This window comes from Pristiophorus japonicus, chromosome 11 (assembly GCF_044704955.1).
Source record: "Pristiophorus japonicus isolate sPriJap1 chromosome 11, sPriJap1.hap1, whole genome shotgun sequence".
In the NCBI taxonomy this organism is placed as follows: domain Eukaryota; kingdom Metazoa; phylum Chordata; class Chondrichthyes; family Pristiophoridae; genus Pristiophorus; species Pristiophorus japonicus.
In genome coordinates this window covers 155,322,298-155,337,048 of record NC_091987.1, presented here as the reverse complement: position 1 = coordinate 155,337,048, position 14,751 = coordinate 155,322,298, and positions in this window count along the sequence as shown.

Genomic DNA, 14,751 nt, shown 5'->3' with positions numbered 1-14,751 from the left:
TTGTCAGGAGTGCGGTTCGGGTAGCAAGGAGTGTGGTTGGGGTCGCAAGGAGTGCGGTTGGGGTCGCAAGGAGTGCGGCTGGGGTCGCAAGGAGTCGGTTGGGGTCGCAAGGATAGCGGTTAGGTTGCAAGGAGTGCGGTTGGTGTTGCAAGGCGTGCGGTTGCGGTTGCAAGGAGTGCGGTTGCGGTTGCAAGGACTGCGGTTGCGTTTGCAAGGAGTGCGGATGGGGTTGCAAGACGTGCGGTTGGGGTTGCAAGGAGTGCGGTCGAAGTTGTCAGGATTGCGGTTCGGGTAGCAAGGAGTGTGGTTGGGGTCGCAAGGAGTGCGGTTGCAGTTGCAAGGAGAGTTGGGTGGGGAATGCAAGGCATGCGGCTGGGGTTGCAAGGCGTGCGGCTGGGGTTGCAAGGCGTGCGGCTGGGGTTGCAAGGCGTGCGGCTGGGGTTGCAAGGCGTGCGGTTGGGGTTGCAAGGCGTGCGGTTGGGGTGGCAAGGCGTGCGGTTGGGGTCGCAAGGCGTGGGGTTTGGGGTTGCAAGGAGGGCGGTTGGGGTTTCAAGGAGTGCGGCTGCGGTTGCAAGGAGTGCGGTTGGGGTTGCAAGGGGTGCGGTTGGGGTTGCAAGGCGTGGGGTTTGGGGTTGCAAGGAGTGCGGTTGGGGTTTCAAGGAGTGCGGCTGCGGTTGCAAGGAGTGCGGTTGGGGTTGCAAGGGGTGCGGTTGGGGTAGCAAGGCGTGCGGTTGTTGTTGCAAAAGTGCAGCTGGGGTCGCAAGGATAGCGGTTAGGTTCGTAAGGAGTGCGGTTGGGGTGGCAAGGAGTGCGTTTGCGTTTGCAAGGATTGCGGTTGCGGTTGCGGTTGCAAGGAGTGCGGTTGCGTTTGCAAGGAGTGCGGATGGGGTTGCAAGACGTGCGGTTGGGGTTGCAAGACGTGCGGTTGAAGTTGTCAGGAGTGCGGTTCGGGTAGCAAGGAGTGTGGTTGGGGTCGCAAGGAGTGCGGCTGGGGTCGCAAGGAGTGTGGTCGGGGTTGCAAGGCGAGCGGTTGTTGTTGCAAGGAGTGAGGTTGGGGTTGCAAAGAGTGCGGTTGGAGTTGCAAAGAGTGCGGTTGGGGTTGCAAGGAGCGCGGTTCGGGTTGGAAGGAGTGCGGTTCGGGTTGCAAGGAGTGCGGTTGGAGTTGCAAGGAGTGCGGTTCGGGTTGGAAGGAGTGCGGTTGCGGTTGCAAGGCGTGCGGTTCGAGTGCAAGGAGTGCGGTTGGGGTCGCAAGGAGTGCGGTTAGGTTCGCAAGGAGTGCGGTTGGGGTCGCAAGGAATGCGGTTGCAGTTGCAAGGAGAGTTGGGTGGGGAATGCAAGGCATGCGGCTGCGGTTGCAAGGAGTGCGGCTGGGGTTGCAAGGCGTGCGGTTGGGGTAGCAAGAAGTGCGGTTGGGGTCGCAAGAAGTGCGGTTGGGGTCGCAAGGAGTGCGGTTGGCGTTGCAAGGAGTGCGGTTGGGGTTGCAAGGCATGCGGTTGCGGTTGCAAGGAGTGCGGCTGGGGTTGCAGGGAGTGCGGCTGCAGTTGCAAGGAGTGCGGCTGGGGTTGCAAGGCGTGCGGTTGGGGTCGCAAAGAGTGCAGTTGGGGTCGCAATGAGTGCGGTTGGCGTTGCAAGGAGTGCGGTTGGCGTTGCAAGGAGTGCGGTTGCGTTTGCAAGGAGTGCGGATGGGGTTGCAAGACGTGCGGTTGGGGTTGCAAGGAGTGCGGTTGAAGTTGTCAGGAGTGCGGTTCGGGTAGCAAGGAGTGTGGTTTGGGTCGCAAGGAGTGCGGTTGGGGTCGCAAGGTGTGCGGCTGGGGTCACAAGGAGTCGGTTGGGGTCGCAAGGATAGCGGTTAGGTTGCAAGGAGTGCGGTTGGTGTTGCAAGGCGTGCAGTTGCGGTTGCAAGGAGTGCGGTTGCGGTTGCAAGGACTGCGGTTGCGTTTGCAAGGAGTGCGGATGGGGTTGCAAGACGTGCGGTTGGGGTTGCAAGGAGTGCGGTCGAAGTTGTCAGGAGTGCGGTTCGGGTAGCAAGGAGTGTGGCTGGGGTCGCAAGGAGTGCGGTTGGGGTCGCAAGGATAGCGGTTAGGTTCGCAAGGAGTGCGTTTGGGGTCGCAAGGCGTGCGGTTGGGGTCGCAAGGCGTGCGGTTGGGGTAGCAAGGAGTGCGGTTGGGGTAGCAAGGAGTGCGGTTGGGGTAGCAAGGCGTGCGGTTGTGGTCGCAAGGCGTGAGGTTGGGGTTGCAAGGAGTGCGGTTGCGGTTGCAAGGAGAGTTGGGTGGGGAATGCAAGGCATGCGGCTGCGGTTGCAAGGAGTGCGGCTGGGGTTGCAAGGCGTGTGGTTGGGGTAGCAAGGAGTGCGGTTGGGGTCGCAAGGAGTGCGGTTGGCGTTGCAAGGAGTGCGGTTGGCGTTGCAAGGAGTGCGGTTGGGGTTGCAAGGCGTGCGGTTGCGGTTGGGGTCGCAAGGAGTGCGGTTGGGGTCGCAAGGAGTGCGGTTGGCGTTGCAAGGAGTGCGGTTGGCGTTGCAAGGAGTGCGGTTGCGGTTGCAAGGAGTGCGGATGGGGTTGCAAGACGTGCGGTTGGGGTTGCAAGGAGTGCGGTTGAAGTTGTCAGGAGTGCGGTTCAGGTAGCAAGGAGTGTGGTTGGGGTCGCAAGGAGTGCGGTTGGGGTCGCAAGGAGTGCGGCTGGGGTCGCAAGGAGTCGGTTGGGGTCGCAAGGATAGCGGTTAGGTTGCAAGGAGTGCGGTTGGTGTTGCAAGGCGTGCAGTTGCGGTTGCAAGGAGTGCGGTTGCGGTTGCGGTTGCAAGGACTGCGGTTGCGTTTGCAAGGAGTGCGGATGGGGTTGCAAGACGTGCGGTTGGGGTTGCAAGGAGTGCGGTCGAAGTTGTCAGGAGTGCGGTTCGGGTAGCAAGGAGTGCGGTTGGGGTTGCAAGGATAGCGGTTAGGTTCGCAAGGAGTGCGTTTGGGGTCGCAAGGCGTGCGGTTGGGGTCGCAAGGCGTGCGGTTGGGGTAGCAAGGAGTGCGGTTGGGGTAGCAAGGAGTGCGGTTGGCGTTGCAAGGAGTGCGGTTGCGGTTGCAAGGAGTGCGGTTGCGTTTGCAAGGAGTGCGGATGGGGTTGCAAGACGTGCGGTTGGGGTTGCAAGGAGTGCGGTTGCGGTTGCAAGGAGAGTTGGGTGGGGAATGCAAGGCATGCGGCTGCGGTTGCAAGGAGTGCGGTTGGGGTAGCAAGGAGTGCGGTTGGGGTCGCAAGGAGTGCGGTTGGGGTCGCAAGGAGTGCGGTTGGCGTTGCAAGGAGTGCGGTTGCGGTTGCAAGGAGTGCGGTTGCGTTTGCAAGGAGTGCGGATGGGGTTGCAAGACGTGCGGTTGGGGTTGCAAGGAGTGCGGTTCAGGTAGCAAAAGTGTGGTTGGGGTCGCAAGGAGTGCGGTTGGGGTTGCAAGGAGTGCGGTTGGGGTCGCAAGGAGTGCGGCTGGGGTCGCAAGGAGTCGGTTGGGGTCGCAAGGATAGTGGTTAGGTTGCAAGGAGTGCGGTTGGTGTTGCAAGGCGTGCGGTTGCGGTTGCAAGGAGTGCGGTTGCGGTTGCAAGGACTGCGGTTGCGTTTGCAAGGAGTGCGGATGGGGTTGCAAGGAGTGCGGTCGAAGTTGTCAGGAGTGCGGTTCGGGTAGCAAGGAGTGTGGTTGGGGTCGCAAGGAGTGCGGTTGGGGTCGCAAGGCGTGCGGTTGGGGTCGCAAGGCGTGCGGTTGGGGTAGCAAGGAGTGCGGTTGGGGTAGCAAGGCGTGCGGTTGGGGTTGCAAGGAGTGCGGTTGCGGTTGCAAGGAGAGTTGGGTGGGGAATGCAAGGCATGCGGCTGCGGTTGCAAGGAGTGCGGCTGGGGTTGCAAGAAGTGCGGTTGGGGTCGCAAGGAGTGCGGTTGGCGTTGCAAGGAGTGCGGTTGGCGTTGCAAGGAGTGCGGTTGGGGTTGCAAGGCCTGCGGTTGCGGTTGCGGTTGCAAGGAATGCGGCTGGGGTTGCAGGGAGTGGGGCTGCGGTTGCAAGGAGTGCGGCTGTGGTTGCAAGGCGTGCGGTTGGGGTAGCAAGGAGTGCGGTTGGGGTCGCAAGGAGTGCGGTTGGCGTTGCAAGGAGTGCGGTTGGCGTTGCAAGGTGTGCGGTTGCGGTTGCGGTTGCAAGGAATGCGGCTGGGGTTGCAGGGAGTGCGGTTGGCGTTGCAAGGAGTGCGGTTGGCGTTGCAAGGAGTGCGGTTGGGGTTGCAAGGCGTGCGGTTGCGGTTGCGGTTGCAAGGAATGCGGCTGGGGTTGCAGGGAGTGCGGCTGCGGTTGCAAGGAGTGCGGCTGTGGTTGCAAGGCGTGCGGTTGGGGTAGCAAGGAGTGCGGTTGGGGTCGCAAGGAGTGCGGTTGGCGTTGCAAGGAGTGCGGTTGCGTTTGCAAGGAGTGCGGCTGGGGTTGCAAGACGTGCGGTTGGGGTTGCAAGGGGTGCGGTTGAAGTTGTCAGGAGTGCGGTTCGGGTAGCAAGGAGTGTGGTTGGGGTCGCAAGGAGTGCGGTTGGGGTCGCAAGGATAGCGGTTAGGTTCGCAAGGAGTGCGGTTGGGGTCGCAAGGAGTGCGGCTGGGGTCGCAAGGAGTCGGTTGGGGTCGCAAGGATAGCGGTTAGGTTCGCAAGGAGTGCGGTTGCGGTTGCAAGGAGTGCGGCTGGGGTTGCAAGATGTGCGGTTGCGGTTGCAAGGAGTGCGGTTGGTGTTGCAAGGCGTGCAGTTGCGGTTGCAAGGAATGCGGTTGCGGTTGCAAGGACTGCGGTTGCGTTTGCAAGGAGTGCGGATGGGGTTGCAAGACGTGCGGTTGGGGTTGCAAGGAGTGCGGTCGAAGTTGTCAGGAGTGCGGTTCGGGTAGCAAGGAGTGCGGTTGGGGTTGCAAGGATAGCGGTTAGGTTCGCAAGGAGTGCGTTTGGGGTTGCAAGGAGTGCGGTTGCGGTTGCAAGGAGAGTTGGGTGGGGAATGCAAGGCATGCGGCTGCGGTTGCAAGGAGTGCGGTTGGGGTAGCAAGGAGTGCGGTTGGGGTAGCAAGGAGTGCGGTTGGGGTAGCAAGGAGTGCGGTTGGGGTAGCAAGGAGTGCGGTTGGGGTCGCAAGGAGTGCGGTTGGGGTTGCAAGGCGTGCGGTTGCGGTTGCGGTTGCAAGGAGTGCGGCTGGGGTTGCAGGGAGTGCGGCTGCAGTTGCAAGGAGTGCGGCTGGGGTTGCAAGGCGTGCGGTTGGGGTAGCAAGGAGTGCGGTTGGGATCGCAAGGAGTGCGGTTGGGGTCGCAAGGAGTGCGGTTGGGGTCGCAAGGAGTGCGGTTGGCGTTGCAAGGAGTGCGGTTGGCGTTGCAAGGAGTGCGGTTGCGGTTGCAAGGAGTGCGGATGGGGTTGCAAGACGTGCGGTTGGGGTTGCAAGGAGTGCGGTTGAAGTTGTCAGGAGTGCGGTTCAGGTAGCAAGGAGTGTGGTTGGGGTCGCAAGGAGTGCGGTTGGGGTCGCAAGGAGTGCGGCTGGGGTCGCAAGGAGTCGGTTGGGGTCGCAAGGATAGCGGTTAGGTTGCAAGGAGTGCGGTTGGTGTTGCAAGGCGTGCAGTTGCGGTTGCAAGGAGTGCGGTTGCGGTTGCGGTTGCAAGGACTGCGGTTGCGTTTGCAAGGAGTGCGGATGGGGTTGCAAGACGTGCGGTTGGGGTTGCAAGGAGTGCGGTCGAAGTTGTCAGGAGTGCGGTTCGGGTAGCAAGGAGTGCGGTTGGGGTTGCAAGGATAGCGGTTAGGTTCGCAAGGAGTGCGTTTGGGGTCGCAAGGCGTGCGGTTGGGGTCGCAAGGCGTGCGGTTGGGGTAGCAAGGAGTGCGGTTGGGGTAGCAAGGAGTGCGGTTGGCGTTGCAAGGAGTGCGGTTGCGGTTGCAAGGAGTGCGGTTGCGGTTGCAAGGAGTGCGGATGGGGTTGCAAGACGTGCGGTTGGGGTTGCAAGGAGTGCGGTTGCGGTTGCAAGGAGAGTTGGGTGGGGAATGCAAGGCATGCGGCTGCGGTTGCAAGGAGTGCGGTTGGGGTAGCAAGGAGTGCGGTTGGGGTCGCAAGGAGTGCGGTTGGGGTCGCAAGGAGTGCGGTTGGCGTTGCAAGGAGTGCGGTTGCGGTTGCAAGGAGTGCGGTTGCGTTTGCAAGGAGTGCGGATGGGGTTGCAAGACGTGCGGTTGGGGTTGCAAGGAGTGCGGTTCAGGTAGCAAAAGTGTGGTTGGGGTCGCAAGGAGTGCGGTTGGGGTTGCAAGGAGTGCGGTTGGGGTCGCAAGGAGTGCGGCTGGGGTCGCAAGGAGTCGGTTGGGGTCGCAAGGATAGTGGTTAGGTTGCAAGGAGTGCGGTTGGTGTTGCAAGGCGTGCGGTTGCGGTTGCAAGGAGTGCGGTTGCGGTTGCAAGGACTGCGGTTGCGTTTGCAAGGAGTGCGGATGGGGTTGCAAGGAGTGCGGTCGAAGTTGTCAGGAGTGCGGTTCGGGTAGCAAGGAGTGTGGTTGGGGTCGCAAGGAGTGCGGTTGGGGTCGCAAGGCGTGCGGTTGGGGTCGCAAGGCGTGCGGTTGGGGTAGCAAGGAGTGCGGTTGGGGTAGCAAGGCGTGCGGTTGGGGTTGCAAGGAGTGCGGTTGCGGTTGCAAGGAGAGTTGGGTGGGGAATGCAAGGCATGCGGCTGCGGTTGCAAGGAGTGCGGCTGGGGTTGCAAGAAGTGCGGTTGGGGTCGCAAGGAGTGCGGTTGGCGTTGCAAGGAGTGCGGTTGGCGTTGCAAGGAGTGCGGTTGGGGTTGCAAGGCGTGCGGTTGCGGTTGCGGTTGCAAGGAATGCGGCTGGGGTTGCAGGGAGTGGGGCTGCGGTTGCAAGGAGTGCGGCTGTGGTTGCAAGGCGTGCGGTTGGGGTAGCAAGGAGTGCGGTTGGGGTCGCAAGGAGTGCGGTTGGCGTTGCAAGGAGTGCGGTTGGCGTTGCAAGGTGTGCGGTTGCGGTTGCGGTTGCAAGGAATGCGGCTGGGGTTGCAGGGAGTGCGGTTGGCGTTGCAAGGAGTGCGGTTGGCGTTGCAAGGAGTGCGGTTGGGGTTGCAAGGCGTGCGGTTGCGGTTGCGGTTGCAAGGAATGCGGCTGGGGTTGCAGGGAGTGCGGCTGCGGTTGCAAGGAGTGCGGCTGTGGTTGCAAGGCGTGCGGTTGGGGTAGCAAGGAGTGCGGTTGGGGTCGCAAGGAGTGCGGTTGGCGTTGCAAGGAGTGCGGTTGCGTTTGCAAGGAGTGCGGCTGGGGTTGCAAGACGTGCGGTTGGGGTTGCAAGGGGTGCGGTTGAAGTTGTCAGGAGTGCGGTTCGGGTAGCAAGGAGTGTGGTTGGGGTCGCAAGGAGTGCGGTTGGGGTCGCAAGGATAGCGGTTAGGTTCGCAAGGAGTGCGGTTGGGGTCGCAAGGAGTGCGGCTGGGGTCGCAAGGAGTCGGTTGGGGTCGCAAGGATAGCGGTTAGGTTCGCAAGGAGTGCGGTTGCGGTTGCAAGGAGTGCGGCTGGGGTTGCAAGATGTGCGGTTGCGGTTGCAAGGAGTGCGGTTGGTGTTGCAAGGCGTGCAGTTGCGGTTGCAAGGAATGCGGTTGCGGTTGCAAGGAGTGCGGTTACGTTTGCAAGGAGTGCGGATGGGGTTGCAAGGAGTGCGGTCGAAGTTGTCAGGAGTGCGGTTCGGGTAGCAAGGAGTGTGGTTGGGGTCGCAAGGAGTGCGGTTGGGGTCGCAAGGATAGCGGTTAGGTTCGCAAGGAGTGCGTTTGGGGTAGCAAGGCGTGCGGTTGTGGTCGCAAGGCGTGCGGTTGGGGTAGCAAGGCGTGAGGTTGGGGTTGCAAGGAGTGCGGTTCGGGTTGCAAAGAGTGCGGTTGCGGTTGCAAGGAGTGCGGTTCGGGTTGGAAGGAGTGCGGTTGGGGTTGCAAGGAGTGCGGTTGGAGTTGCAAGGAGTGCGGTTGCAGTTGCAAGGCGTGCGGTTGGAGTGCAAGGAGTGCGGTTGGGGTCGCAAGGACTGCGGTTGGGGTCGCAAGGACTGCGGTTAGGGTCGCAAGGACTGCGGTTAGGTTCGCAAGGAGTGCGGTTGGGGTCGCAAGGAGTGCGGTTGGGGTCGCAAGGAGAGTTGGGTGGGGAATGCAAGGCATGCGGCTGCGGTTGCAAGGAGTGCGGCTGGGGTTGCAAGGCGTGCGGTTGTGGTAGCAAGGAGTGCGGTTGGGGTCGCAAGGAGTGCGGTTGGGGTTGCAAGGCGTGCGGTTGGGGTTGCGGTTGCAAGGAGTGCGGCTGGGGTTCTAAGGCGTGCGGTTGAAGTTGCAAGGGGTGCGGTTGGGATTGCAAGAAGTGCGGTTGGGGTTCTAAGGCGTGCGGTTGAAGTTGCAAGGGGTGCGGTTGGGATTGCAAGAAGTGCGGCTGGGGTCGCAAGGATTCGGTTGGGGTCGCAAGGAGTGTGGTTAGGTTCGCAAGGAGTGCGGTTGGGGTCGCAAGGAGTGCGGTTGCAGTTGCAAGGAGAGTTGGGTGGGGAATGCAAGGCATGCGGCTGCGGTTGCAAGGAGTGCGGCTGGGGTTGCAAGGCGTGCGGTTGGGGTCGCAAGGAGTGCGGTTGGGGTCGCAAGGAGTGCGGTTGGGGTCGCAAGGAGTGCGGTTAGGTTCGTAAGGAGTGCGGTTCGGGTAGCAAGGAGTGCGGTTGGCGTTGCAAGGCGTGCTGTTGCGGCTGCGGTTGCAAGGAGTGCGGCTGGGGTCGCAAGGATAGCGGTTAGGTTCGTAAGGAGTGCGGTTCGGGTAGCAAGGAGTGTGGTTGCGGTTGCAAGGCGTGCGGTTCGAGTGCAAGGTGTGCGGTTGGAGTTGCAAGGAGTGCGGTTCGAGTGCAAGGAGTGCGGTTGGGGTCGCAAGGACTGCGGTTGGGGTCACAAGGAGTCGGTTGGGGTCGCAAGGAGTGCGGTTGGAGTTGCAAGGAGTGCGGTTGCAGTTGCAAAGAGTGCGGTTCGGGTTGCAAGGCGTGCGGTTCGAGTGCAAGGCGTGCGGTTCGAGTGCAAGGCGTGCGGTTGGGGTCGCAAGGAGTGCGGTTGGGGTCGCAAGGAGTGCGGTTGCAGTTGCAAGGAGAGTTGGGTGGGGAATGCAAGGCATGCGGCTGCGGTTGCAAGGAGTGCGGTTGCGTTTGCAGGGAGTGCGGCTGGGGTTGCAAGGCGTGCGGTTGGGGTAGCAAGGAGTGCGGTTGGGGTAGCAAGGAGTGCGGTTGGGGTCGCAAGGAGTGCGGTTGGGGTCGCAAGGAGTGCGGTTGGGGTCGCAAGGAGTGCGGTTGGCGTTGCAAGGAGTGCGGTTGCGGTTGCAAGGAGTGCGGATGGGGTTGCAAGACGTGCGGTTGAAGTTGTCAGGAGTGCGGTTCAGGTAGCAAGGAGTGTGGTTGGGGTCGCAAGGAGTGCGGTTGGGGTCGCAAGGAGTGCGGCTGGGGTCGCAAGGAGTCGGTTGGGGTCGCAAGGATAGCGGTTAGGTTGCAAGGAGTGCGGTTGGTGTTGCAAGGCGTGCAGTTGCGGTTGCAAGGAGTGCGGTTGCGGTTGCAAGGACTGCGGTTGCGTTTGCAAGGAGTGCGGATGGGGTTGCAAGACGTGCGGTTGGGGTTGCAAGGAGTGCGGTCGAAGTTGTCAGGAGTGCGGTTCGGGTAGCAAGGAGTGCGGTTGGGGTTGCAAGGATAGCGGTTAGGTTCGCAAGGAGTGCGTTTGGGGTTGCAAGGAGTGCGGTTGCGGTTGCAAGGAGAGTTGGGTGGGGAATGCAAGGCATGCGGCTGCGGTTGCAAGGAGTGCGGTTGGGGTAGCAAGGAGTGCGGTTGGGGTAGCAAGGAGTGCGGTTGGGGTAGCAAGGAGTGCGGTTGGGGTCGCAAGGAGTGCGGTTGGGGTCGCAAGGAGTGCGGTTGGGGTCGCAAGGAGTGCGGTTGCGGTTGCAAGGAGTGCGGTTGCGTTTGCAAGGAGTGCGGATGGGGTTGCAAGACGTGCGGTTGGGGTTGCAAGGAGTGCGGTTGAAGTTGTCAGGAGTGCGGTTCAGGTAGCAAGAGTGTGGTTGGGGTCGCAAGGAGTGCGGTTGGGGTCGCAAGGAGTGCGGCTGGGGTCGCAAGGAGTCGGTTGGGGTCGCAAGGAGTGCGGTTGGGGTCGCAAGGAGTGCGGCTGGGGTCGCAAGGAGTCGGTTGGGGTCGCAAGGATAGTGGTTAGGTTGCAAGGAGTGCGGTTGGTGTTGCAAGGCGTGCAGTTGCGGTTGCAAGGAGTGCGGTTGCGGTTGCAAGGACTGCGGTTGCGTTTGCAAGGAGTGCGGATGGGGTTGCAAGGAGTGCGGTCGAAGTTGTCAGGAGTGCGGTTCGGGTAGCAAGGAGTGTGGTTGGGGTCGCAAGGAGTGCGGTCGGGGTCGCAAGGATAGCGGTTAGGTTCGCAAGGAGTGCGTTTGGGGTCGCAAGGCGTGCGGTTGGGGTCGCAAGGCGTGCGGTTGGGGTAGCAAGGAGTGCGGTTGGGGTAGCAAGGCGTGCGGTTGGGGTTGCAAGGAGAGTTGGGTGGGGAATGCAAGGCATGCGGCTGCGGTTGCAAGGAGTGCGGCTGGGGTTGCAAGGCGTGTGGTTGGGGTAGCAAGAAGTGCGGTTGGGGTCGCAAGGAGTGCGGTTGGCGTTGCAAGGAGTGCGGTTGGCGTTGCAAGGAGTGCGGTTGGGGTTGCAAGGCGTGCGGTTGGGGTTGCGGTTGCAAGGAATGCGGCTGGGGTTGCAGGGAGTGCGGCTGCGGTTGCAAGGAGTGCGGCTGGGGTTGCAAGGAGTGCGGTTGGGGTCGCAAGGAGTGCGGTTGGCGTTGCAAGGAGTGCGGTTGCGTTTGCAAGGAGTGCGGCTGGGGTTGCAAGACGTGCGGTTGGGGTTGCAAGGGGTGCGGTTGAAGTTGTCAGGAGTGCGGTTCGGGTAGCAAGGAGTGTGGTTGGGGTCGCAAGGAGTGCGGTTGGGGTCGCAAGGATAGCGGTTAGGTTCGCAAGGAGTGCGGTTGGGGTCGCAAGGAGTGCGGCTGGGGTCGCAAGGAGTCGGTTGGGGTCGCAAGGATAGCGGTTAGGTTCGCAAGGAGTGCGGTTGCGGTTGCAAGGAGTGCGGCTGGGGTTGCAAGATGTGCGGTTGCGGTTGCAAGGAGTGCGGTTGGTGTTGCAAGGCGTGCAGTTGCGGTTGCAAGGAGTGCGGTTGCGGTTGCAAGGAGTGCGGTTACGTTTGCAAGGAGTGCGGATGGGGTTGCAAGGAGTGCGGTCGAAGTTGTCAGGAGTGCGGTTCGGGTAGCAAGGAGTGTGGTTGGGGTCGCAAGGAGTGCGGTTGGGGTCGCAAGGATAGCGGTTAGGTTCGCAAGGAGTGCGTTTGGGGTAGCAAGGCGTGCGGTTGTGGTCGCAAGGCGTGCGGTTGGGGTAGCAAGGCGTGAGGTTGGGGTTGCAAGGAGTGCGGTTCGGGTTGCAAAGATTGCGGTTGGAGTTGCAAGGAGTGCGGTTCGGGTTGGAAGGAGTGCGGTTGCGGTTGCAAGGAGTGCGGTTGGAGTTGCAAAGATTGCGGTTGGAGTTGCAAGGCGTGCGGTTGCGGTTGCAAGGAGTGCGGTTGCGGTTGCAAGGAGTGCGGTTGGAGTTGCAAGGAGTGCGGTTCGGGTTGAAAGGAGTGCGGTTGCAGTTGCAAGGAGTGCGGTTCGGGTTGCAAAGATTGCGGTTGGAGTTGCAAGGAGTGCGGTTGCGGTTGCAAGGGGTGCGGTTCGGGTTGCAAAGATTGCGGTTGGAGTTGCAAGGAGTGCGGTTGCGGTTGCAAGGAGTGCGGTTGCGGTTGCAAGGAGTGCGGTTGGAGTTGCAAGGAGTGCGGTTCGGGTTGAAAGGAGTGCGGTTGCAGTTGCAAGGCGTGCGGTTCGAGTGCAAGGAGTGCGGTTGGGGTCGCAAGGACTGCAGTTGGGGTCGCAAGGAGTGCGGTTAGGTTCGCAAGGAGTGCGTTTGGGTTCGCAAGGAGTGTGGTCGGGGTTGCAAGGCGAGCGGTTGTTGTTGCAAGGAGTGAGGTTGGGGTAGCAAGGAGTGCGGTTGGAGTTGCAAGGAGTGCGGTTGGGGTAGCAAGGAGTGCGGTTGGAGTTGCAAGGAGTGCGGACTGGGTTGCAAGGAGTGCGGTTCGGGTTGCAAGGAGTGCGGTTGGAGTTGCAAGGAGTGCGGTTCGGGTTGCAAGGAGTGCGGTTCGGGTTGCAAGGAGTGCGGTTGGAGTTGCAAGGAGTGCGGTTCGGGTTGGAAGGAGTGCGGTTGCGGTTGCAAGGCGTGCGGTTCGAGTGCAAGGAGTGCGGTTGGGGTCGCAAGGACTGCGGTTGGGGTCGCAAGGAGTGCGGTTAGGTTCGCAAGGAATGCGGTTAAGGTCGCAAGGAGTGCGGTTGCAGTTGCAAGGAGAGTTGGGTGGGGAATGCAAGGCATGCGGCTGCGGTTGCAAGGAGTGTGGTTGGGGTTGTAAGGCGAGCGGTTGTTGTTGCAAGGAGTGAGGTTGGGGTAGCAAGGAGTGCGGTTGGAGTTGCAAGGAGTGCGGTTGGGGTTGCAAGGAGTGCGGTTGGAGTTGCAAGGAGTGCGGTTCGGGTTGCAAGGAGTGCGGTTCGGGTTGCAAGGAGTGCGGTTGGAGTTGCAAGGAGTGCGGCTGGGGTTGCAAGACGTGCGGTTGGGGTAGCAAGAAGTGCGGTTGGGGTCGTAAGGAGTGCGGTTGGGGTCGCAAGGAGTGCGGTTGGGGTCGCAAGGAGTGCGGTTGGCGTTGCAAGGAGTGCGGTTGCGTTTGCAAGGAGTGCGGCTGGGGTTGCAAGACGTGCGGTTGGGGTTGCAAGGGGTGCGGTTGAAGTTGTCAGGAGTGCGGTTCGGGTAGCAAGGAGTGTGGTTGGGGTCGCAAGGAGTGCGGTTGGGGTCGCAAGGATAGCGGTTAGGTTCGCAAGGAGTCGGTTGGGGTCGCAAGGATAGCGGTTAGGTTCGCAAGGAGTGCGGTTGCGGTTGCAAGGAGTGCGGCTGGGGTTGCAAGATGTGCGGTTGCGGTTGCAAGGAGTGCGGTTGGTGTTGCAAGGCGTGCAGTTGCGGTTGCAAGGAGTGCGGTTGCGGTTGCAAGGAGTGCGGTTACGTTTGCAAGGAGTGCGGTTACGTTTGCAAGGAGTGCGGATGGGGTTGCAAGGAGTGCGGTCGAAGTTGTCAGGAGTGCGGTTCGGGTAGCAAGGAGTGTGGTTGGGGTCGCAAGGAGTGCGGTTGGGGTCGCAAGGATAGCGGTTAGGTTCGCAAGGAGTGCGTTTGGGGTAGCAAGGCGTGCGGTTGTGGTCGCAAGGCGTGCGGTTGGGGTAGCAAGGCGTGAGGTTGGGGTTGCAAGGAGTGCGGTTCGGGTTGCAAAGATTGCGGTTGGAGTTGCAAGGAGTGCGGTTCGGGTTGGAAGGAGTGCGGTTGCGGTTGCAAGGAGTGCGGTTGGAGTTGCAAGGAGTGCGGTTCGGGTTGAAAGGAGTGCGGTTGCAGTTGCAAGGAGTGCGGTTCGGGTTGCAAAGATTGCGGTTGGAGTTGCAAGGAGTGCGGTTGCGGTTGCAAGGAGTGCGGTTCGGGTTGCAAAGATTGCGGTTGGAGTTGCAAGGAGTGCGGTTGCGGTTGCAAGGAGTGCGGTTGCGGTTGCAAGGAGTGCGGTTGCAGTTGCAAGGCGTGCGGTTCGAGTGCAAGGAGTGCGTTTGGGTTCGCAAGGAGTGTGGTCGGGGTTGCAAGGCGAGCGGTTGTTGTTGCAAGGAGTGCGGTTGGGGTAGCAAGGAGTGCGGTTGGAGTTGCAAGGAGTGCGGTTGGGGTTGCAAGGAGTGCGGTTGGAGTTGCAAGGAGTGCGGTTCGGGTTGCAAGGAGTGCGGTTGGAGTTGCAAGGAGTGCGGTTCGGGTTGCAAGGAGTGCGGTTGGAGTTGCAAGGAGTGCGGTTCGGGTTGGAAGGAGTGCGGTTGCGGTTGCAAGGCGTGCGGTTGGGGTTGCAAGGCGTGCGGTTGGGGTTGCAAGGCGTGCGGTTGGGGTTGCAAGGCGTGGGGTTTGGGGTTGCAAGGAGTGCGGTTGGGGTTGCAAGGAGTGCGGTTGGGGTTTCAAGGAGTGCGGTTGGGGTTGCAAGGGGTGCGGTTGGGATTGCAAGAAGTGCGGCTGGGGTCGCAAGGAGTCGGTTGGGGTCGCAAGGATAGCGGTTGAAGTTGCAAGGAGTGCGGTTGGGGTTGCAAGGGGTGCGGTTGGGATTGCAAGGAGTGCGGCTGGGGTCGCAAGGAGTCGGTTGGGGTCGCAAGGAGTCGGTTGGGGTTGCAAGGAGTGCGGTTGAAGTTGTCAGGAGTGCGGTTGGGGTAGCAAGGCGTGCGGTTGTTGTTGCAAGGAGTGCAGCTGGGGTCGCAAGGATAGCGGTTAAGTTCGTAAGGAGTGCGGTTGGGGTGGCAAGGAGTGCGTTTGCATTTGCAAGGATTGCGGTTGCGGTTGCGGTTGCAAGGAATGCGGTTGCGTTTGCAAGGAGTGCGGATGGGGTTGCAAGACGTGCGGTTGGGGTTGCAAGACGTGCGGTTGAAGTTGTCAGGAGTGCGGTTCGGGTCGCAAGGAGTGTGGTTGGGGTCGCAAGGAGTGCGGCTGGGGTCGCAAGGAGTGCGGCTGGGGTCGCAAGGAGTCGGTTGGGGTCGCAAGGATAGCGGGTAGGTTCGCAAGGAGTGCGTTTGGGGTCGCAAGGAGTGCGGTTGGGGTCGCAAGGATAGCGGTTAGGTTCGCAAGGAGTGCGTTTGGGGTCGCAAGGCGTGCGGTTGGGGTCGCAAGGCGTG